The sequence below is a fragment of the Lithobates pipiens genome, unplaced genomic scaffold (assembly GCF_037356315.1).
Source record: "Lithobates pipiens isolate NorthernLeopardFrog02 unplaced genomic scaffold, aLitPip1_a1.2 Scaffold_28, whole genome shotgun sequence".
NCBI lineage: Eukaryota > Metazoa > Chordata > Amphibia > Anura > Ranidae > Lithobates > Lithobates pipiens.
The window spans coordinates 35,628,985-35,654,589 of NW_027507789.1; the positions used below are offsets into that span (position 1 = coordinate 35,628,985).

General features: G+C 43.6%; 1 protein-coding gene across 1 annotated transcript in view; it reads right to left on the reverse strand.

Annotated features, from left to right (window-relative positions):
• Positions 1-16,274: 16,274 nt before the first annotated feature.
• The window catches only part of DLGAP4 (DLG associated protein 4), a 342,220-nt gene continuing 332,889 nt past the window's right edge, over positions 16,275-25,605 (reverse strand). The window contains exon 13 of the transcript XR_013263487.1: positions 16,275-22,147. The gene's annotated coding sequence lies outside the window, so the exon portion shown is untranslated. The remainder of the gene's footprint in view (positions 22,148-25,605) is intronic.

Here is a 25,605-nt window from a genome sequence, read left to right on the forward strand (position 1 = left end):
TCATTCGATGTGTGACAGCTCAGAAAGCTGAAAACTGGCCTGGGCAGGAAGGGGTTGAAAGTGCCCAGTAGGCAAATGATAAATTCAATATTTCTTGATCATACATCACGGGACACAGGAGCTTCATTACATAGTGGGTTATATAGGCACCTCTGGTGATTGGACACTGGTTGACCCCAATTAAGGAGAATTCCTCCCCTATATAACCCCTCCCATCTGGGAGGCACCTCAGTTTTTTCGCCAGTGTCTATGGTGATGGTCACGTAAAAACTTTAGCTCTATGCAGGTCACTGCGAGGGCCGAAGGGCTACAACAAACCGGATCCATACCTCGGGCCGATATTTGACTCCCAAGATGGTATGGTACCCGGGCCTCGTCAGCCGAAGAAGCGAGGTTTTGCCTGTAAGTCCTCTCCATTGGAAGACTGGGCTCTGGGAGAACCAGACTTGGTGTACTGTTTATACAGAGCGCACGAAAGTTTCTGGCAGAGCTTTCTACGTGGCCCAGGTGGGAGGTTCTTCTGAGAAGGAACCCCAGATAAACCTGAAGGTTGGCTAACAGTACCCGCCGTGATGGGTGAAGGCTGGAATTTGTCTGGTTCAGCAATTCCTGCGGCGAGGACAGGTATGGGAAGTTATCCTGTATATTTAATTATATGAATGGATTTCTTCATTGTGAGTAGTTGTATGTCTTACCTGGTTTCCACCACTAGAGGGAGTAAGAGCAGCCTGATGCATACTTACATGCCTTTCATTACACACGCTCAGTGAAGCCTGGTTCTCCAGCTGACTCACGTCTCCATTGCAGTCCCTGCCACAAACGAAGGTAAACAGGGGTCCCACGCAGTTCAGGGGTCCCACGCAGCTCCATTTTGGGTTCTCCTTCCCCCCCTGGATTCCGCGGTCCTCGTGCACGCGCGCCGGGCGCGCTCCCGGCCTAATGGAGGAGGGGGGGGGTGTGGTTGCGAGCCGTGCACGTCAGTGTGCACGGCGCTGTACAGCGCCGACGCCAAGTGGCAGTTTTAAAAGCCCAGAGCGTCAGGGGGCTGTAATTGGAGACACAGGAGCTGTGGGCAGTAAGCATCCGTGGGGATTGGATCCGGCAAACCTTAGACACCTACTCAGCATCAGGTTGTGCAATTTAAGCATATATATTATTGTGAGACTTTAAGCACAACAGTGATTGCACTTGTACTAGTACCTCTGCTTTGTAGCCTAGTACTATGTCTCCTCGTAAGAGGGTCTCAGGGGGAGGTAGCAAAGGCACTGGCAAATCACCGCCTAGGTCCAGGGGTTCCAAAAGTGCCTGTAAGCTACCATCCCCCCCTGCAAGACTGGAGCCAGCCTCTCAAGACGAGTCAGTGCCCTTGTCGGGTTTTGCAGCCTCTCCTAATGTCGCAGCCCCGGTTTATGTCACTGAGGACTCCCTTAGGGCTACATTGGAGAGTTTTGAAGGGAGAATTATGAATTTTATTTCTACTTCCCTAAAAGACAGCAGGAAAAGGGGTAGATCCCCTCCCTCTGCTGTAATCCCTCTCTCAGATGAATCTTCTGAAAATGAGGAGGGATCCCTGTCTTTGGATAGGGATCATGAGCAGTCGGATGAGTCAGAGGAAGAGGAGATAGTCCCCTCCTCCCAGGCACTCAGAAAACAGGTGCAGTATTATACTGAATTGGTGCGTACCACATTCAGAATGCCTGCTGCTGAAGTCGCTACATCCTCTGTCTCTTCCCTGGGAGTCAGGAAAGCCCCACAGACTGCCTATTCCTTCCCAATTCATCCCTTAATGGATGAATTGATGTATGAGGATTGGGGACATCCCAATAAACTGTTTGCTCCTCCTAAAAGGTTTTCTATGCATTATCCTGTGGAGGAAAGTTTCACCAAGAAGTGGGGGGTCCCATCTGTCGATGCGGCTGTTTCTTGCGTGAATAAGAACCTAACTTGTCCATTGGATAATGCGCAGGTATTCAAGGATCCAACTGATAAAAAGCTGGAAACCTTATTAAAAGCCTCCTTTTCCATGGCTGGCACTGTGGTGCAACCTACAGTCGCAGCCGTGGGGTTGTGTCAGTTCCTCAAGGAACAGGTTAAACAGATGCTTGGGCTCCTTCCCAGTGAGGAAGTAGAAAATTATACAGAATTGCCTCACATTCTGTGTTTCATAATTGATGCGATTTTGGATTCCGTCCAACAAGCATCACGTTTGTCTCTCATGTTGGTTCACATGCGAAGGGCCCTATGGCTAAAGAATTGGGCAGCTGAGCTGTCATGCAAGAAGCATTTGGCTGGGTTCCCGTTTAAAGGGGAACGTTTGTTTGGAGAAGAATTAGATAAATTCGTCCAAAATATTTCAGGAGGTAAATCTACTCTCCTCCCAGTCAAAAAGAGCAAGCGTCCTTCATTCAGACGTACTCTCTCTCCCGAGGCATCAAGCTCTAAACAGTGGCGACGGCCTTCTCAGTCCTCCTCTACTAGAAAGGCTCAAGGCCGAGCCCAGGGACAGAAAAAGACTTGGGGGCGAAAGCCTGCCAAGCAGAGCCCAAAAACTTCCTTGTGAAGGGGCGCCCCCGCTCGGCAGAGTGGGGGAAAGGCTCCTGCAGTTTGCAGGCGCCTGGCGGGAAGAGATCCAGGACAAGTGGGTGATCTCTTCAGTATCTCTGGGTTACAAGCTAGAGTTTCAGGAGATTCCACCTTCTCGTTTCCTAAGGTCAAGGATCCCCAGGAATCCAGTAAAGCAAAAACCGCTATTTCTGGCCTTAGATCAGTTACTATCCCAGGGTGTGATAGTAGAAGTGAACCCGAAAGATCAGGGTTCAGGGTTTTACTCAAATCTCTTCACCGTTCCAAAACCAAATGGAAGTGTCAGACCTATCCTGGATCTGAAGGATCTGAACCGGTTTTTAAACATCCGGTCCTTCCGAATGCAGTCAATCCGCACTGTAGTCTCCTCCTTGCAAGGGGGAGAATTCATGGCATCAATAGATATCAAGGATGCATATCTCCATGTGCCAATTTTTCCCGCACACCAAAAATTTCTAAGGTTCGCGGTAGAGCGGCGCCATTTTCAGTTTGTGGCCTTGCCGTTCGGGCTTGCTACAGCCCCTCGAGTCTTCACGAAGATTCTGGACCCTCTCTTAGCAAACTTAAGAGCTCAGGGCATAGCCGTCATGGCTTATCTAGACGACTTGCTTCTCATGGAGAAAACTGCAGCGTTCCTAAGTCGCAGCGTCACCAAAACGCTAGAACATCTAGAACGCCTAGGTTGGATCATAAACCTAGAAAAGTCGTCCCTACAACCGACTACCAGGTTGGAATACCTAGGTATGATCATCGACACCGCTCAAAGCAGAGTGTTTCTCCCAAGGCTAAAAGCCTTGGCCATCGGGGATCTGGTGCGCCTGATTCTGGGCAGAAGATCCTCCTCCATTCGGTTGTGCATGAGACTGTTAGGGAAAATGGTCGCCTCCTTCAAGGCCGTCCCATTCGCCCAGTTCCACTCAAGGCCTCTGCAAGGATGCATCCTTGCGGCTTGGAACAGGAAGCCCCAATCTCTGGATCTTCCTATGCGTCTATCCCCAGGGACAGGCAAGAGTCTTGTCTGGTGGTTACAAACCAAGAATTTGCTGAAGGGCAAAACTTTTCTTCCTCTCTCATGGAAGATTATCACAACAGATGCCAGCCTGACAGGCTGGGGAGCTGTATTGGAGGAAACATGCTCGCAGGGGAAATGGTCTGCGACCGAGAATCTACTGCCCATAAACATCTTGGAGATCCGGGCAGTTTACATGGCACTCATAGAGTGGTCTTACAGACTGCGAGGTTTCCCGGTTCGGGTTCAGTCCGACAATGCCACCGCAGTGGCTTATATCAATCACCAGGGCGGTACCAGAAGTCTGGTGGCCCAAAAAGAGGTGAATCGCATACTTGTCTGGGCAGAAAAGCATGTTCCATGTCTTTCTGCAGTCTTCATCCCAGGAGTGGAGAATTGGCAGGCGGATTTTCTCAGCCGCCAGCAGTTGTGCCCGGGAGAATGGGCTCTGCACCCCGACGTGTTTCAGAACATATGTCACAAGTGGGGTACTCCAGACGTAGATCTGTTTGCATCCAGGTTCAACAGGAAACTGGACAAGTTTGTATCAAGGACAAGAGATGCACTTGCTCAGGGGTCAGATGCTCTGACAGTTCCCTGGGATCAGTACAATCTGATCTATGCCTTCCCCCCGAGCCCGCTTCTGTCGCGGTTCCTGGGAAGAGTCAAGAGGGAGACAAAGTCGGTCCTTTTGGTGGCCTCGGCTTGGCCCAGGCGACCATGGTATGCAGAAATCATAAGGTTGGCAGTAGGCAGGCCATGGACCCTCCCTCTCCGGCCAGATCTGCTCTCACAGGGTCCAATCTACCATCCTGCTTTACGCAGTCTGAATTTGACGGTTTGGCTGCTGAGACCCACATTCTGAGAGACCGTGGCCTTTCGGGGCCAGTCCTTTCTACTCTGGTCAATGCCAGAAAGCCGGCCTCCAGGCTTATTTATTACAAAATCTGGAGGACATATGTTTCCTGGTGTGAACTCAGGAAATGGCATCCTAGAAAATATATCATTAACAGAATCTTGGCCTTTCTCCAGTCAGGCCTAGAGATGAATTTGGCCATAAGCACTATTAAAGTGCAGATTTCGGCCCTGTCAGTATTTTTTCAAAAGCCGCTTGCATCACATTCCCTAGTACGGGCTTTTATCCAAGGGGCTATGCGGACAAAACCGCCAGTTAAACCTCCGGTATGCCCATGGGATCTGAATTTGGTTCTCTCGTCCTTACAGGGGCAACCATTTGAACCTTTGTTTCTTTAGTTCTCCTGACTAAAAAGCTGGTCTTCTTAGTAGCCATATCTACGGCTAGAAGAGTATCAGAGTTGGCAGCTCTTTCCAGTAAGGAGCCGTATTTAATTATCCATAAGGACCGGGTGGTCATGCGTCCCAACAGGTCCTTCCTACCTAAGGTGGTTTCGGGTTTCCATTTGAATCAGGATGTAATCCTACCATCCTTTTTTCCGGACCCTCAGTCCACAGAAGAAGAATCTTTACACACTTTGGATGTGGTTAGAGCAATCAGTATTTATCTTCAAGCAACCGCTCAGATAAGAAAAACTGATTCTTTGTTTATTCTGCCGGAAGGCCCTAGAAAGGGCCAGGCGGCATCAAAATCCACTCTCTCAAGGTGGATCAGGCAAGTTATTTCTCAGGCCTATGGTTTAAAGGGGAAGATCCCTCCTTTTCTAGTGAAGGCGCACTCTACTAGGGCTGTTAGTGCTTCTTGGGCAGTGCATCACCAGGCCTCCCTGGCTCAGATCTGTAAGGCTGCGACTTGGTCATCAGTCCACACATTCACCAGATTCTATCAGGTGGATATCAGAGGGCAAGAGGATATCGCCTTCGGGCGCAGTGTAGTGCAGGCTGCAGTTTAGGTCCTCCGGTCCCTGGCGGTCTATATTTATGATCTGTGTCTCCCTCCCCTCAATCTGAGCATTGCTATGGGACATCCCACTATGTAATGAAGCTCCTGTGTCACGTGATGTATGATCAAGAAAATGGGATTTTTATATACAGCTTACCTGTAAAATCCTTTTCTTGAGAGTACATCACGGGACACAGGGCTCCCGCCCCTCTTGGGTTTTTACGTGGTTTCTTATTGCTTTGCTACAAAACTGAGGTGCCTCCCAGATGGGAGGGGTTATATAGGGGAGGAATTCTCCTTAATTGGGGTCAACCAGTGTCCAATCACCAGAGGTGCCTATATAACCCACTATGTAATGAAGCTCCTGTGTCCCGTGATGTACTCTCAAGAAAAGGATTTTACAGGTAAGCTGTATATAAAAATCCCATTTTTACTTTCATGTATTGACTCTTATTATTGCATGCAATATTTACCAAAAAACATATAGCGCATGCGATTTTAATTTATGAATTGACCACACTGTGTAAATTGTTGGTGATATTTAAATAATAAAACATCCTTGTAATAAATATTCAATTACATAAAAGGAGGCCCATCTTCAAATTTTGCATGACGCAGGAATGAAAACAGACCTACTACCGATAGTTATGTTGCAATATCTAATTCTGATATTTAAAACAATAATCTCTTTTGGTCACATGCACTTATATTTTTTAGGAATTGTACATATTGAATGCAAAGTATTTTTTTTTTTTTACAACTAATGAATGTAGACTTACAGGAATCGTATATAGCCCTTGGTGTGCTTGCATAGCATTAAACATATACACAGTAAATGTACCGTTTCACTTGGTATTACACAAACCAAATTGCCCAATGTGATTTTTGGTGTGCATAACCAAGCTCCACCAACTTGTGTGACATCTTTGTTTAAAAAAAAAAAAAAAAAAAAGAGATAATGTAAAAGAAGAGAAGTGGAGCATGTACACTGTACGGCCAAAGGCATGTGGATAACCCTCCAAATTGTTTAGCGTTTCCAGTGAAGGGTGCTGATAAAAGCTACAACCTTTAATACGATCGATTCCAACCTTGGGTCAACAGTTTGCGGAGGACCCTTTTACTGTTCAGGACTTCTCATTGACATGGTTTGATGAGTGTGGTGTGGAGAAACTCAGTCTAGACCAGGGTTGTCCAACCTGCCGCCCAAGATGGCTATGAATGCGGCTCAACACAAAATTGCGTAAACTTAAAGTTTCACTAGACCCACATCATAAAAATTATCAATAAATGGTGTATTACATGCAACTCATACTCAGTCACTGAATGATCCTGCTGCTTTCTATAGACATATCTGTCTGGATGTCACACCACTTCCTCAAACTCAACTTGTCCAAAACCGAGCTCATATTACCCCCCCCCCCACGCCCGCCTCTTCCCCTGACTACTCTATTGAGAGCAATGGCACAACCATCCACCCATCCCCACCTCAGGGTGCTAGGTGTTATCATGAACTCTGAACTCTTTTTGGCCCCACATCCAATCCCTTTCCAAAGCTTGCCGCCTTAACCGGCTTCCCCGGGCTTCAGGTGGCAGCCAAGTGCCCCCTTCCTGCTCGCCGCACCCCAGGAAAGTTGAAAATAACTTTGAAGAGAGAGTCATGGGCAGGCAGCAGCAGCAGCAGCGAGAGGCTAGAGTCAAGCAGAGAGGCCCAGAGTCATGACTCTGGGCCTCTCTGCTTGACTCTGCAACATCTCCAAATGAGGTCCCTTCCTAACCAATGAAACCACAAAGCTCCCGATTCACTCCCTGGTTATCTCTCGCCTTGACTACTGCAACTCCCTCCTCATTGGCTTACCTTTAAATAGCCTATCCTCCCTTCAGTCCATCATGAATACTGCTGCCAGACTTATCCAATTACCAACCACTCAGCGTCTGGTACCCCTCTCTGCAAAATCCCTCCATTGGCTGCCACTCACCAAACTAAATACAAAATACAGTACTAACAATAAGTTACAAAGCCTTCCACAACTCTGCCTCCAGCTACATCACTAGCCTAGTCTCAAAATACCAAACTAATCGTCCTCTTTGTTCCTCCCAAGACCTCCTGCTCTCTACCTCTCTTATCAGCTCCTCCCACATTCGCCTCCAGGACTTCTGCCGAGCCTCTCCCATCCTCTGGAATACCTTACCCCAATCTGTCAGACTATCTCTAAATCTATCTACTTTTAGGCCATCCCTGAAAATGTTTCTCTTCGGATAAGCCTAACCTGCCTCCACCTAACATCTGTTCTTTTATTTTATTCATCAGCTCATCCGCCACAGTTATTACCCTTTCGTATCACTTGACTCTCCCTCCTAGATTGTAAGCTTTAATGAGCAGGGTCCTATATATATATATATATATATATATATATATATATAAATCCTGTATAATAAAAATCTCCACCTTCTGTACATGTCTCCAATTCAGCTTGGAATTTTGTAGCTGTGGTGGCAACGCATGCTCATTTTTCTTTGAGTTTTTATGCTGAGCATTTGCTCCCCATCACATCTGAGCAGCCTATGTGGCCATATACACAGTGGTAAATGACAGCCCGCTCCCTCTCTTACATGTAGAATAATCCCTTTGCGCAGTAAAACAAATATTAATGCCTTCGCCTAATTTTGCAACTTTGACATGTGTTAGTAAAACCGTACATATCATCAAAACTGCTTTGTGCATCCAGGTGGATTATACCTGTTTTTTTTTTTTTTTCGGGACAAATTGGGCTTTCATTTATAGGTAAATGGTAATGGACATTTCCTGATTTTCTTTTTTTATCTAGGGAAAACTGATCATCAGTGCCCTGATTAAAATAAATAGTGTCACAAAACAGTGCCCACCAATGCCAGCATACAGTGCCCACCAGTGGCAGCAATCAGTTCCCATTAGCCATGGCAGTCAGTGCCGCCCATCACTGCTGTCGATCAATGCCCATCAATACCGCCTATCCGTGCCCACCAGTGGCACCTATCAGTGCCGCCTATTAGTGCCCATCAGTGCCACCCAACAGTGCTCAGTGCCACCTATCAGTGCCCATAAGTGTGGCATATTAGTGCCTCCTCATCAGTGATACCTCATTAGTGCCCATAAGTGCCACCTCATCAATGCCCACCAGTTCAGCCTATCAGTGCCTTCTCATCAATGCACATCAGTGAAGGCGAAAAATTTCTTAGTTACGAAATTTACTGACAGAAAAAAAAGTAAAAAACTTTTTTTTCCCAAAATTTTTGGTCATTGTTTTGTAAAAAATAAAAAACCCAGAGGTGATTAACCACTTGCCGACCGCCGCACGACGATATACGTCGGCAGAATGGCACGGGCAGGCATATGGGGTATATATAAGTCCCTGCCTGCCCGCGGGTGGGGGGCCCGATCGGGCCCCCCCCCGGTGCCTGCGGCGGTCGGCATTCCTTCGAGAGCGATCCGGGATGAGGGGGCGGCCATTCATTCATGGCCACCCCCTCGCGATCGCTCTCGACGAATGGAAATCCTCCGTGACATCACTTCCTCTCCTGTAATGTAAACACAGGAGAGGAAGTGATGTATTCTCTCCTCCGTGTCGGTATTTTTCGTTCCGGCACCGAGGAGAGAGGTTCGGTGAGTTGCACCAACACACCACACATACAGTAGAACATGCCAGGCACACTCACACCCCCCCTTTACCCCCCGATCACCCCCCAATTACCCCTGCCCCCCCAGTCACAGTGACACCAATTGCTTTTTTTTTTTTTTTTTTGCATTGGTGTCATTTGTGACTGTAATAACTGTTAGGGCAGTTAGGGTTAGCCCCCTTTAGTTCTAATGTACCCCCCTAACCCCCCCAATAAAGGTTTAACCCCGTGATCACCCCCCGTCGCCAGTGTCACTAAGGCTGGGTTCACATTGCAGCGGTTTGAGAACGGATGTGATTCGCACCGCACTGCAGTGCAAATCACATCCAATCTCTGTGCGATTCGAGTTCAGCCATACAGATAGTATGGCTGAATTCGTGTCGCACCCGCCGCAAACTCGCACGGGACCCTTTTTTTGGTCCGCAGCAGAATCGGATCGCATGGGTGTTCACACCATGCGATCCGAGTTTGCAGATCGCACTGCGATATGCGAACTGATCTGGGGGTGTCATTATTTCACTGACACTCCCAGCAGTTCGCATAGGGCAGTGTGAACTGCCGCCGGGAGGCATGCGATGCGGGAACCCGCCGCGGATTCGTGGCGTTCCCGCATCGCTCCAGTGTGAACCCAGCCTAATAAGCGATCGTTTTTCTGATCGCTGTATTAGTGTCACAGGTGACGCTAGTTAGGCAGGTAGGTATTTAGGTTCGCCGCAACTTTTTATAGCGCCAGGGACCCCCATATACTACCGCATAAAGCCCCCTGATTGCCCCCTAGTTAACCCTTTCACCAGTGATCACCATATAACTGTTACAGGTGACGCTGGTTGGTTAGTTATTTTTTTATAGTTTCAGGGCACCCGCCATTTATTACCTAATAAAGGTTTAACCCCCTGATCACCCGGCGGGTGTCATTTGTGACTGTAATAACTGTTAGGGCAGTTAGGGTTAGCCTCCTTTAGTTCTAAGGTACCCCTCTAACCCCCCCAATAAAGGTTTAACCCCGTGATCACCCCCCGTCGCCAGTGTCACTAAGGCTGGGTTCACATTGCAGCGGTTTATGAGAACGGATGTGATTCGCACCGCACTGCAGTGCAAATCACATCCGATCTCTGTGCGATTCGAGTTCAGCCATACAGATAGTATGGCTGAATTCGTGTCGCACCCGCCGCAAACTTGCACGGGACCCTTTTTTTGGTCCGCAGCAGAATCGGATCGCATGGGTGTTCACACCATGCGATCCGAGTTTGCAGATCGCACTGCGATATGCGAACTGATCTGGGGGTGTCATTAACATTTCACTGACACTCCCAGCAGTTCGCATAGGGCAGTGTGAACTGCCGCCGGGAGGCATGTGATGCGGGAACCCGCCGCGCATTCGTGGCGTTCCCACATCGCTCCAGTGTGAACCCAGCCTAATAAGCGATCGTTTTTCTGATCACTGTATTAGTGTCACAGGTGACGCTAGTTAGGCAGGTAGGTATTTAGGTTCGCCGCAGCTTTTTATAGCGCCAGGGACCCCCATATACTACCGCATAAAGCCCCCTGATTGCCCCCTAGTTAACCCTTTCACCAGTGATCACCATATAACTGTTACAGGTGACGCTGGTTGGTTAGTTATTTTTTTTATAGTTTCAGGGCACCCGCCATTTATTACCTAGTCTCACTAGTGTACCCCTAAATTTAGGGGTGTCTACTTTCCAAAATGGGGTCATTTGGGGGGGGTTTGTGCCATCTTGGCATTTTATGGCCTTCAAAACTGTAACGCCCTTAGAAAGCCTGAAGGCGGTGCTTGGTTTTCGGGGCCCCATACACGGCTAGGCTCCCAAAAAGTCCCACATATGTGGTATCCCCGTACTCAGGAGAAGCAGCAGAATTTATTTTGGGGTGTCATTTCACATATGCCCATGGCATGCGTGAGCAATATATCATTTAGTGACAACTTTGTGAAAAAAAAAAAGTTTGTAATTTTCCCGCAACTTGTGGCAAAATATAAAATATTCCATGGACTCAACATGCCTCTCAGCAAATAGCTTGGGGTGTCTACTTTCTAAAATGGGGTCATTTGTGGGGGTTTTGTGCCATCTTGGCATTTTATGGCCTTCAAAACTGTAATAGGTAGTGAGGAGTGAAGTCAAATATTTACGCCCTTAGAAAACCTGAAGGCGGTTCTTGGCTTTCGGGGCCCCGTACGCGGCTAGGCTCCCAAAAAATCCCACACGTGTGGTATCCCCGTACTCAGGAGAAGCAGCAGCATTTATTTTGGGGTGTCATTTCACATATGCCCATAGCATGTGTGAGCAATATATCATTTAGTGACAACTTTGTGAAAAAAAAAAAAAAAAAAATTAAAGTTTGTAATTTTCCCGCAACTTGTGGCAAAATATAAAATATTCCATGGACTCAAAATGCCTCTCAGCAAATAGCTTGGGGTGTCTACTTTCTAAAATGGGGTCATTTGTGGGGGTTTTGTGCCATCTTGGCATTTTATGGCCTTCAAAACTGTAATAGGTAGTGAGGAGTGAAGTCAAATATTTACGCCCTTAGAAAACCTGAAGGCGGTTCTTGGCTTTCGGGGCCCCGTACGTGGCTAGGCTCCCAAAAAATCCCACACGTGTGGTATCCCCGTACTCAGGAGAAGCAGCAGAATTTATTTTGGGGTGTCATTTCACATATGCCCATAGCATGTGTGAGCAATATATCATTTAGTGACAACTTTGTGTAAAAAAAAAAAAATATATATTTTTTTGTCATTATTCAATCGCTTGAGGCAAAAAAATAAAATATTCGATGGGCTCAACATGCCACTTATCAATTTCCTTAGGGGGTCTACTTTCCAAAATGGGGTCATTTGGGGGGGTTTTGTACGGCCCTGCCATTTTAGCACCTCAAGAACTGAGATAGGCAGTCGTAAACTAAAAGCTGCGTAAATTCCAGAAAACGTACCTTAGTTTGTAGATGTGACAACTTTTGCGCAAACCAATAAATATACAGTTATTGACTTTTTTTTTACCAAAGACATGTGGCTGAATACATTTTGGCCTAAATGTATGACTAAAATTGAATTTATTGGATTTTTCTAATAACAAAAAGTAGAAAATATCATTTTTTTTCAAAATTTGCGGTCTTTTTCCATTTATATCGCAAAAAATAAAAATCGCAGAGGCAATCAAATACCATCAAAAGAAAGCTCTATTTGTGGGAAGAAAAGGACGCAAATTTTGTTTGGGTACAACATTGCATGACCGCGCAATTACCAGTTAAAGCAGCGCAGTGCCAAATTGTAAAAAGACCTCTGGTCATTTACCAGCAAAATGGTCCGGTCTGAAAGTGGTTAAATACCACGAAAAGAAAGATCTATTTGTAGAAAATGATAAAAAAAATTGTTTGAGTACAGTGTAGCATGACCGTGCAATTGTCATTCAAAGTGCGACCGCGCTGAAAAATGGCCTGGGTAGGAAGGGGGTGTAATTGCCTGGTAGGCAAGTGGTTAATGGAAAAAAAAATGACAGTGCCATCATCCACATACTGAAAGAGAAGGGAAAAAATGAAACAGTGTGTGTTTAGTAACACGTTAAAAATGTTTTGTTTGCTTTTTTTCTTATAAAAATGCATTTACACTTAATGAACACATGCAGCTGAAGACAAATGTGACAGTGGGGGGTTATTTACTAAAGGAAAATCCACTTTGCACTGCATGTGCACTTGGAAGTACAGTCCCTGTAGATTTGAGGGGGACATGCAAGGAAAATAAGAAACAGCATTTTAGCTTGCAAATGATTGGATGATAAAATTAGCAGAGCTTCCACTCGTTTCAGATCTACCCCTTAGATTTAGAGTGATTGCACTTCCAAGTGCTCTTGCAGTGCAAAGTGGATTTGTCTATTGTAAATAACCCCCTGTGTCTCTTTACTGGACTTTTAAAGGTTTTATTTTCCCAAAGAAAAATCTCCCACTCTTCACAATCACGCCTTATTCACGTCATCCATTTACGGCGGCATCTATATTTGTGAGTAACTATTTTCAAGGATGAAGCACATGAAGGGTAAGATTAGAACCAAAATATCTGATGAGCACCTTGAGAATTGCTGCTCCATCCATCGAACCAGATATTGGCGTGTTAATTTATCAAAAACAGTGTCAAATATCCCACTCATTTTATGTTACCCTCTGTTACTTTTATAAAAAAAAAATACTACAAAAAAATTGAAGTTTTATTACTCACATAGGTACACTATCTATATTGGTGATTGTTAAAGCGACAGTAAATCGCTGGCTTTTTTTTTTTTTTTTTCTAAAACTGCAAGGTAATGTCATAATGGGCTAGTATGAATCGCCCTAGTATGCAAAGCCCTCCAGCGGCACGCTCTCACCCCTGAAGGCCACTTCCATCTTCACCCGGCCTTCCTTCTGGGTTCGCGGATTCTGGCTGCGCGAGTGGCTGGAGCCGCGATGATGTCCCCTTTAGAGCGCATCACTGGCTGCAGGTAAAATAAATATCTCGATATTTACTGTACCTATAAGTAAGCCTTATTATAGACTTACCAATAGGGATAAGGTCATACAACTGTATCTTGAGATCTGTCTGACTTTTTCTGCTCATCAGCTATCCTTATGTGTATTTTATGTGTGGCCCAAGACAATGAGGGTTATTTATGAAAGGCAAATCCACTTTGCACTGCAAGAGCACTTGGAAGTGCAGTCGCTTTAAATCCAAGGGGTAGATCTGAAATGAGGGGAAGCTCTGCTGATTTTATCATCCAATCATGTGCAAGCTAAAATACTGTTTTTTATTTTCCTTGCATGTCCCCCTCGGATCTACAGCGACTTTACTTCCAAGCGCACTAGCAGTGCAAAGTGGATTTTCCTTTAGTAAATAACCCCCAATACCTCTTCTTCAAATGCTGGCCCAGGAACGATGGGACAGACTCCTGACCTCAACCCTATTGAACACCTCTGGGATAAACTGGAACACTGAAAGCCAGATCTTTATCAATAGTTGACCTCACAAAGGTTTTTTTGGCTGAATTAGCACAAATTCCCACAAAAAGTGTAACTGCACTGATCCAAAAAAGTGCTAATGCAATATTGCCACTGATACGGTGTCTATACCTTGTATGCCAATCCTTAACAATAAATCTATAAAGTGCAACGTGATAATAAAATCAATATAAATATAAAGTGCAAACTATCACCACCTACAGCATAGGTATTTTATAATGATCCCCAAAGTCCACTTCCATGTATGATATACATTCCATGTGCATATTGTGCTCCAATTTTCATCTGTGCTTTATAACAGGAACTTTTCATCACTTCATGTGCCACCACCTTCTAAAATGGATACTCAATAGTCTAGAAAACGTTTTGCATTTGGTTCATATAGGGATAACCACTCTACTATCCTGGCATTCCTCCAGTTAGTTAACCACTAGGTGCTCCTCATATCTCCTTGTCAGTGTTGGTATAATTTAAAGTGCCTTAGGACTGGCACTAAGTCTTTCCAGAGATTTGTTTTAGAGTTCCGCTACGTTCCTTGAGTTTGGCATGTGTTCTAAGCCTCAATCTAGTGCAGGTTTGTGACAGGAAGTGACGTCCGCAATCACCCAGCAACCTCTACGCATTTCACATTCATACATGCGTCATCAGGAAGCTCCCGCGAAGGTGGTGGCACATGAAGTGGTGAAAAGTTCCTGTTATAAAGCACAGATGAAAATTGGAGCATAATATGCCCATGGAATGTATATCATAAATGGAAGTGGACTTTGGGGATCATTATTAAATACCTATGTTCTAGGTTTTGATAGTTTGCACTTTATATTTATATTGATTTTATTGTCACGTTGCACTTTATAGATTTACTGTTAAAGATTGGCATACAAGGGCGACACAGTGGTGTAGTGGTGAGCACTCTGGTGCTGGTCACTGGTTTGAATCCCAACCATAACACCACCGGCCTGGAGTTTGCATGTTCTCCTTGTGCCTGTGTGGGTTTCCTCCCACACGCCAAAGACATGCAGGTAGGTTAATTGGCTTCTGTCCAAAATTGGCCCTAGTTTATGAATGGGGACCTTGGATTGTGGGCTCCTTGAGGCTAGGGACCAATGCGAGTGTGCAATGTACAGGAATAGGGACAATTGTAGACACTGGTTTAGGTTGAACTGGATGGACTGGTGTCTTTATTCAACCTTACTAACTATGTAACAAGGTATAAACACCGTAGCAGTGGTAATATTGCACTAGCACTTTTTTGGATCAGCGCAGATACTTTTTGAATCCATTTTTCCCTAAATCTAAGGTATAGGACTTTTAAAAGGGGTTGTAGAGGTTCGTGTTTTTTTTAACCTTAATGCATCCTATACAATAAGGTGAAAAAAACGTCGCAGTCATGGGCCCCCCGTTTTACTTACCTGAGTGCATTCACCTGCTGTGCGCATCCCCTTCTCCACCGAGTCTGGCTGTTGATTGGATAGATTGATTGCAGCGCAGCCATTGGCTCGTGCTGCTGTCAATCACATCCAATGACGTGGCCACTGGGGGGGGGGGGGGGGAGGCGGGACCGAGTTATACACTTGGTGTCTATGGACGCCAAGCGCATGACACGGGAGTACGCTCACAAGCTAACCCCCTCGGGAAAGAGCTTCCCAGAGGGGGTTAGCTTTAGCGGGGAGGAGCGGAGGCAGCCGCTGTAGGACCCCAGGACAGCATGATCGGGGCAACACTGTGCAAAACAAACTATATAGTGGAGGTAAGTATAAAATGCTTGTTATTTAAAAAAAAAAAAAAAAAAAAATCGAACCTATACAACCCCTTTAACTGCAGCAGATCAAATTTTATTAAAATTGCACTATTATTAATATTTTAAATTTTTGCACCGGTGACACAATTCTTTATTTTTTGATTCACAAATTCCCACAAGCACACTCCAAGGTAATGTAGAAAGCCTTCCCAGAAGAGCAGAGGCTGTTTTAGCCAAAGAAGGGTGAAAGCCGTTTTCATTTTTAAACAAGGAACACAACGGGTGTCATATAGGCATGATGGTCAGGTGTCCAAAATCATCTGGTCATAGAGCGCATATAAAATCAGCACAATCATTTTTAACCATCCTGTTCCTCCTGGTATAAACAGCTTCACTTAAGCAATTTCTGTAAACATAAATAATTCCACAAATCAGGCTCTATTGCTCTTTATTGGGTGCTTCCCTAGGAATAGATAATTTTTTTTTTTATTTAAATTTTTTCCAAAATTCCAAAACATCTATATTTCATTTAGGTTAATTTTGTTTGTCCCAAAAAGCCAGTTTCTGCGTCGGTAAAACATGAAGTTCTTTCCTGTCTGTGTCACATGGGGAAGAAACCTAAAATTGGTAGTGGTATTGTCAATCAAAAATACAGGGTGGGCCAGTTGTCCTCCGAGTATGTCAGTATCGCTATACAGTGCTGGGAGGAACTAATAAGACTGATGCAAACAACACCAGAGCAGCTGACCAAAACAACCAAAAGCAACCAAGAACCCTTTATAAAAAATAAAAAAGATTATTAAAACATGACCCGCTTCCCCAGCCGCTAAGTATTTGCCGTTTCCCCCCTGCTGCACTCAGTGGTTCCTTCCGCCAACTCATATGTCCTGCAGTGATGGATAAGCTAATGGGAGAAACCACAGTGTGCAGTGGGGGGGAAGCAGGTGTTCCACACACCCAGAAGTGTGCAATACTGGCAGTGGCCATGAGGAGCAAAGAGGCAGCATATCAACTAATATCCATAAAGCCTCTTTTATTACAGGTATGCTTTAACATACAGCATAACACTGTTCTCTTTAAAATTTGAATTCTGATCAGCTTCAGTTACAGCTATAAGTTCTTTGCAACAGTCTTTGTGGATCAGCACAAAACATGCTCATCAATATTGTACTGATACTTGGTGTTCCCATACCAAGTACAATGTGTCCCATTAGTATATAGATACTCTGCATCACTACACATGTGTGCATATCTGCAGTATACAGATACTTGGTATCGTTAACCACAAGTGTGTTCATTAGTGTATAGAATAGTAACATCTTTATACATGTTTGCATATAACTATTGAACAGATACTCAGCATCATTATACAGCGCAGCATGTTCATTGGTAATGTATAGGGCAGTGATGGCGACCCTTGGCACCCCAGATGTTTTGGAACTACATTTCCCATGATGCTCAGCTACACTGCAGCGTGCAAGAGCATCATGGGAAATGTAGTTCCAAAACATCTAGGGTGCCAAGGTTCACCATCACTGGTATAGGGATACTCCGCATCAACAACAAAATGATCAATGTATACATGGATTGTTTTTACCAGAGAAACGACATGTCATTCTGTTCAGTCCCTCCTGTGATTCACATACTGCTAAAGCTGACTCAACAGCTTCCTGTGTCTCCTGCCTGGCCAACAAAACAGCAGTGGATGCATTGTGATCAGACTAGAAGACAGATGGCGTTTACAAAGTGGAACCGACCTGGCTATGTAGTATGGCAGACGTATGTGAATCACAAGACTGGTTGAACAGAATTTAAAATCCTTTGGTAGATAAAAACAGTTCATATATATGTAATTCCACTGTGGATTTGGTTATTTTCACTCAAGTAAGTGCAGAGCGTAATAGTGATATGCAAAAGGCAGTAACCAATAGCCAAAAAGATTTCACCTTACATCAGCTGAAATGTTAAAAGCTGAAATCCAGGCTAAACAAATATTGGTGCAATTACAAGATCGATGCGCGTTCTTACTTTTAATTTTGGTGTGTCTTGTTTATTTCTTCCAGATCTGTGCAGTGATTGAGCAGGCTTGTCTTTGCAGAGGTCTCATGTAATAAAGACCGGTCACTGCTACACTCTCTCCTTGTGCGGGGTGACTGGTCTTGTATCCGCCCCCCTCCTGTAGGAGGTGGGGCTTGCTGGGTCCCTCCCACAGCTCTGCTTTCTGCACAGGCCATGTACAGCAATATAACATCACTGCTACATTTACAAGGAAATATCTGGAGTTTGCAGGCATCTGGTACACACAAAGTGGATTTTTACCCTCTGGGTTATATAGGCTCATGAAAGATTTTTTGTCCTGGATTTCATCCTTAAATGTAAAAAGGTGATTGCCAATTGGTTGCAAAGGATTACTGCATTTTACGTTTGATTAATAACGTAGTGCAAAAAAAGTAGTGATTATGTGCAAAAAAATTGCAGTCACCCATAGCAACCAGGAGACCCAACTCCTCTTGGATGGAGTTTTCCAGTTGCTATTGTTGTGTGGGATCCATTATGTTTATGTCATAATCATACTGAAGTTACAACAGCCATAAGGCGACTCTTTTCTTTTAGTGTAAAATAAGGAAAATGGTGATATCCGATTGGCTGCTATAGGTTTACAATTCACTATCACAGCATTCTGCATTGCCTTACTGTTTGTCCGGAAAGACAGAACATCAAGAGGCCAATATGAAAACTTAATGCTGAACTCCAGGCAAGAATAACATGCAAAAAAGTAATGCAGCTCTTTATTCATTAATATATCAATTGATGTACTTTTTTGCAATCAGTTGAAGTACCTGAATTTGACCTAGCAGTCCTTGTACAGCAGAGCTCAGACTGGAGTAGAAAAAAAAAAAAATCTAGTCTCCCACTCTGCCAATCATGTCTCTGCTGTATAGCATAGCTGTAAATCTCTGAACTGCATGGACATGAATACAGATCCTTTGACAGGTAAAAAACAGGTCTCCTACATGTATTCTATGTGTGTATTTAACGGTTTTGCAGGAGTTCAGCTTTAAACAGAAGATACATTTTTTTGCTCAGGTTTCAGCTTTACCCTTCTATTCAGTACTAAAATGATGTCTACTTGTTCTGGTTTATATGCAAATGTTTGGGCACCCCTGATCATGACATTTTGCTGATTTTATTTTTCCCCAGTAGGGAACAAAAGTTGTACAACCTCTGCAGGGAACACACACGCACGCACACACACACACACGAAATGGCTAAAGCTGGCCATAGATGATGCAATTTTCTTTCCTGCAACTGTTGGCAACAGTGTTGATGGGGGATTCCCTCCCACAACGTGATTGTGGTTTCTGGACAGGGAGATCCTTCCCCGCCGGGAGAACATACAGTGATTATTGCTAATAGCTAGCGCCACTGACAATAAATCGCATGAAAAATCTGATAGGCTGGTTGTACCCAAAGTTGATCAATCAACTTGGGTACAATCAGCCTGGCCAAACATGATTCAAGATAGGGTTGCAATGATACCAGTATTGGTTCTGACACTGAGCATTTGCACGAGTACTCCTGCAAATGCTTCCGGTGCCTAGTCCGATACCTGGACACTCAGGGATGATCGGTGCAGCAGGGGAAGTTATAAACCACCGATCTCCGTGTGGCTAGCTGACAACTGCTTCTCCTCCTCTACCCTATGCGACTTTCAGCTGCTTTATTAAAAGCCACACAGGGAGATTGGTGATTATATCTTCCCCCACCTCCGCACCGATCATTCCTGAGTGTCTCCTGTATCCTCCTCTGACTCCCCTCTGTGATCCTTTGGTTCCCACCCCCACCATCCTCCTCCTTGTGCTCTTCCAGTCCCCCCCCCCTTCCTCCTCTGCCGCCCCCCCAGCAGAGGAAGGAGCCAATATATATGAAATTTACCAGCTCCATCTTTTTCTGAATGAACAGAGTCAGTGATCACTGCCTGTCCATTCATAACCGAGCATCGTAAACTGTGTTTATGATGCTTCAGTTTATGAATGGAGAGGAGCCTCCGTCTCCGCTCCATTCATTTTCAGTGCAGCTGAGACTGCCGCGAAAGGGACTGGGGAATCTGTGTCTTCAGTCCCTTTCAATGTCTGAAAGGGGAGATGTCAAGGGTCTGTTTAGACCCCTGATAGCTCACCAAAGCCCCCCCAACAGGATTGAATATTAAAAAAATAAAAATAAAAAAAAAAATAAAAGGAAAGGGAACACTGTTATAAATAAATATTTTAAAGTAAAACTATAAAAAAATAAAATAAAAAGGAAAAAAATAAAAATAAAATAAAAGTGACAGTGCACTCCCCCCTCCCCATAAAATTGTAAAAAATACATTAAATGAGAGATTTTTTTGATTATATATAATCTCTCAATTCTCTCATTGTCCACACCTCAGCAGTGCCACTGTCACATGATATTAAAAAATGGCGAGAACTTGAAAAAAAGTATTGGTACTTATATTCGGTCTTAAAGTGTTATCGGTGCAACCCTAGTTCGAATCTCAGCCGGTTCCCTGCTGAACCGGCTGACATCCAAACCATCTATGGCCGGCTTTAATAGCATCAGACAAAGGTGCAGTGCCAAATAAAGCCAGGTATACAGATCAGAGGACAGGCGAGCTCAGAATCGGCCAGGCCACACCTCTGATCTGTACCAATATCACACACAAACACGTTCTCTCCAACGCAAAGTGCAGCACAGATAAAACATGGCTTTGCATTATAGGCCACTACAATAAGAAATGGATTACTGAAGGTGTACAATATATTTGATGGTATGTGAAGCCTGGCACCATTTATTGACAGCCCAATACACTTTAAAAGTGTTGCACATTTCTCTATAATTTACAGCTTCATGAACATGGGCACAATTGCCTGTGCAGCATAAACACACAGTGCATTTCTGGTGTCTGCCATGTTCTGGAGCTGTGTACAAGCCGCCCATAGATATTTATGAGTGAAGGCAGCTATGTACTGCCAATAGCATAAAGTAGGGCAAGCGCACGGATGTAATGTCCCAAACGCACTTACCCCATGTTTAGGACAGATCTGTGCGCATGCACTGCTTTACTTTAGCTGCACAAAGCTGCGTACAGCCACCCATTCAGATCTATAGGAGGCTGCGCATATCCCCAGACCATACTGGGCGCCCAAAATACAGAGTGTTTGTGCTGCATGGGCAAATGTGCCCACATACATGTAGCTTAATGTACCTTCTCCTTAGATGTCAGACATACATTACATGCAAAATGACCTAAGAATATTTTTAAACTGATGTGGTTTGCCAGGGAAGGGGCAGATAAATAAATCCTACAGCAAGAAAAGAAAGACTGTACTCAGTTTGTTATTTCTAGAAAACTGGGTAGACTAAATACCGAGAGTCTGCCGGAACATTGGGCACATTTTCAGCTTCAATCAATGAAGAGATCTTCGGAGCAGTAACTCATAGAAACCAATCAGAATTTACTCTGCTGACATCAAACCAGTATAAAGCTCACCACACACTTTACATTCTGAAAACATTTTTACACAGTCAACTTTAGGCTGATCTTACATTATACAACATCCTTTAGATCTACCATTCACTGTACAAGGGCCTTCCTGATTGGATGAAAATGCAATGAATGGTTTTAGGTAGGGTTCCCCATTGTAGGTTCCTCATTGTACATCATTTCGGGGATTTTAAGGCCCCTTTGATAGGGGACGGACTCTTCTGTTCCAATCAGCAGGGGATCCACTCTGCTGATCAGAGACGAGTGGGTGGATGACAGGCCCGGGTCTGCTCAGTTTATGCAGAGTGGACATGGACTGAGCTGTTCAGCTCTATGGACTGCTGTTTGTTTATACAGGACTGCCCTTTGGATCTGATCTGCCTACACAGAGGAGAATGGACCCCATTCCCTTTGTTTTAATAAGACTAGATCAAATCAGAGGTAAGTGGGCATAAACGGACATGTACGTTCACACCTGCCGGTATGTAAAGATAAATGGACCATCCGATCAAGTCCGCCTGAAAAACTGACAGGTGGACCTGATTGGAACAGTCGTGTGAAAGGGGCCTCCAGCTCACAACCCACATTACAATCCGATTGGACAATCTCCTTTTAGATCCATCATCTTATGTAATGCCTGCTTGTTTGGATACAAACTGATTGGATAGACTAGTCAGGTTCCTATATTACTTTGGAAAATCTAAAGTTGATTGTGTAGTCCAATTGTGATGTGTATGGTGGCCCAGAGATTTACCAAAACTAGGTAAATATGAAGACCTAATTCTTGATTAAAGGTTATTGGCGCTACCTCCACCCAGTTAGTTCCAATAGCACTCTTTGCTTACTCAAACCTTTTATGTCTATCTATCACCTTAACGTGTCCCCAGGGACTATGTGCATTAAACCCGTGTTCCGTATTTTATCTCAACAACACCCCATATATCCAACACCTAAAACTCAAGGCAAAAACTAATTGCACCCCACTTTATATCACCTAAGTGAAATAGTGCTACTATAGTTTCATCAGAAAGATATACATACAAGAAAAAAATAAAATAGAATAAATTAAAATAAAAAGTGATTGGTAGAGGCCTCAGCCGTGGAAAAACCTAACTTCAAACAAAAAGCCAAAAGATACAGAAAAAAACACAGAAAAAAAACACAGAAAAAAAGGGGGAGAAAAGAACCCCCAACAGTTTTAGTGTTTACCAGTGCCAAACCTCTTCCTAATTGTGGAAGAGAACTATCATATACATTCTTTGTGCTAGTTATTACATATTAAATTCACCAGATCTCCTTATATTAATAAGTGTAAAAGGAGGAAGCACAAGGTTTCCTCATGCAATAATATCCAAAAAAATTATTATTTTTTTATGCAGTAAACAAAAAATCAAAAAAGACAAAATATGTGAAAAAGTCCAATTATATCCAGTGGTCTATACACCAATCCACAAGCATGTGAGAGTGTAAAAGGGTCAAGTGCGCCCAATATATGTCAAAAATAAGCAGTATAAATATCAGTCCACATTGAGTCTTCTATAACCGTATCAATGCAATTACTCCTCTTCAGAATACAGGAAAAGGTGACTTTCGTGAGATTGCCTGCGCTTTATTAGTGACTTTCGTGCTCGTTCCCCCTCAAGGATCCCCACTCACCAGATCCATTCACCCCCTAGGGGGTTAAACGCCTGTAATCTGTATCCTGTTTGTCCGAAGATTCCACCGTCCAGTTATATCTCCAATAGGTCCTTCTCAAGGTCTTTTAAAGAGATGCAGGTAAGTCCTTGTATCCAATAGTAATTTCCTCAAATAGAAGAGAATACCCTCATGGTGTAGTATTTTTGATTATAATTGGGAAAGAAGGGAGAACAATCTGATATTCTTCTTTAAAAAGCAGGTATTTTTAGTTATGTAGAAATTTTAGGAGGCTAATTTCCACAAAAATATTTTATTACAAAAAACTTTATACAACACTCTGTGCAGAAAAAAAGGGGTTTTTTTATGCAAGATGCAATCTAACAATCCATACATCAGCATACACCGTATATAACTTGTGTTATACGGCTCAAAAAGATGTAATATAACAACCCTTTTTTCAGCAAAAACAAGGAGCCAATATAAAAAAAAAAAAAAATAAAAAAAAAATAAATAAATAATAAAAAGTAAAACAGAACAGATGCAATATAAAGCACTGATTCCGGAATGCAAAAAAAGAATTTACTTTATATATGTACTAAAAGTTCACCAATTATGAAAAAAATATAGAAATAAAAATCAAAAATGAAAAACAGAATCTCCTACGGTCCTTTGCATAAGTCTGCAGAGTATCTGCACTTATTCCCAAAAAACCCTATTCCCCCAGTGCTACAGTCCCCTTACTACCGTGGGGTTAAATGATGGTCTCCTCTGGGGGCCGTATACCAGGCTTAGTTTGGGTTAGGAATGGAGCTCCGTATGTTAGAAAACCAAAAACGAAAAAACGTTAATGTTAAAAGAAATTTTCAGAACGTTTATCGGGCTTGTTCCCACTAACTACAGCCCAGATGTTTAACTCGCCGGTCCGTCGTAGAGACAATTCCCCTGAACGCGCGGCGTGCGTTCCAGGCTGCGTTCCAGCGGATCCAGGCGCACCGGAAGTGACGTGTGTGCGTAATGACGCTGTACGCGTTTCGTCAGAGACGTCCTCAGCAGCGAAACGCGTACAGCGTCATTACGCACACACGTCACTTCCGGTGCGCCTGGATCCGCTGGAACGCAGCCTGGAACGCACGCCGCGCGTTCAGGGGAATTGTCTCTACGACGGACCGGCGAGTTAAACATCTGGGCTGTAGTTAGTGGGAACAAGCCCGATAAACGTTCTGAAAATTTCTTTTAACATTAACGTTTTTTCGTTTTTGGTTTTCTAACATACGGAGCTCCATTCCTAACCCAAACTAAGCCTGGTATACGGCCCCCAGAGGAGACCATCATTTAACCCCACGGTAGTAAGGGGACTGTAGCACTGGGGGAATAGGGTTTTTTGGGAATAAGTGCAGATACTCTGCAGACTTATGCAAAGGACCGTAGGAGATTCTGTTTTTCATTTTTGATTTTTATTTCTATATTTTTTTTCATAATTGGTGAACTTTTAGTACATATATAAAGTAAATTCTTTTTTTGCATTCCGGAATCAGTGCTTTATATTGCATCTGTTCTGTTTTACTTTTTATTATTTTTTATATTTTTTTTTTTTTTTTTTTATATTTTATATTGGCTCCTTGTTTTTGCTGAAAAAAGGGTTGTTATATTACATCTTTTTGAGCCGTATAACACAAGTTATATACGGTGTATGCTGATGTATGGATTGTTAGATTGCATCTTGCATAAAAAAACCCCTTTTTTTCTGCACAGAGTGTTGTATAAAGTTTTTTGTAATAAAATATTTTTGTAATAAAATATTTTTGTGGAAATTAGCCTCCTAAAATTTCTACATAACTAAAAATACCTGCTTTTTAAAGAAGAATATCAGATTGTTCTCCCTTCTTTCCCAATTATAATCAAAAATACTACACCATGAGGGTATTCTCTTCTATTTGAGGAAATTACTATTGGATACAAGGACTTACCTGCATCTCTTTAAAAGACCTTGAGAAGGACCTATTGGAGATATAACTGGACGGTGGAATCTTCGGACAAACAGGATACAGATTACAGGCGTTTAACCCCCTAGGGGGTGAATGGATCTGGTGAGTGGGGATCCTTGAGGGGGAACGAGCACGAAAGTCACTAATAAAGCGCAGGCAATCTCACGAAAGTCACCTTTCCTGTATTCTGAAGAGGAGTAATTGCATTGATACGGTTATAGAAGACTCAATGTGGACTGATATTTATACTGCTTATTTTTGACATATATTGGGCGCACTTGACCCTTTTACACTCTCACATGCTTGTGGATTGGTGTATAGACCACTGGATATAATTGGACTTTTTCACATATTTTGTCTTTTTTGATTTTTTGTTTACTGCATAAAAAAATAATAATTTTTTTGGATATTATTGCATGAGGAAACCTTGTGCTTCCTCCTTTTACACTTATTAATATAAGGAGATCTGGTGAATTTAATATGTAATAACTAGCACAAAGAATGTATATGATAGTTCTCTTCCACAATTAGGAAGAGGTTTGGCACTGGTAAACACTAAAACTGTTGGGGGTTCTTTTCTCCCCCTTTTTTTCTGTGTTTTTTTTCTGTGTT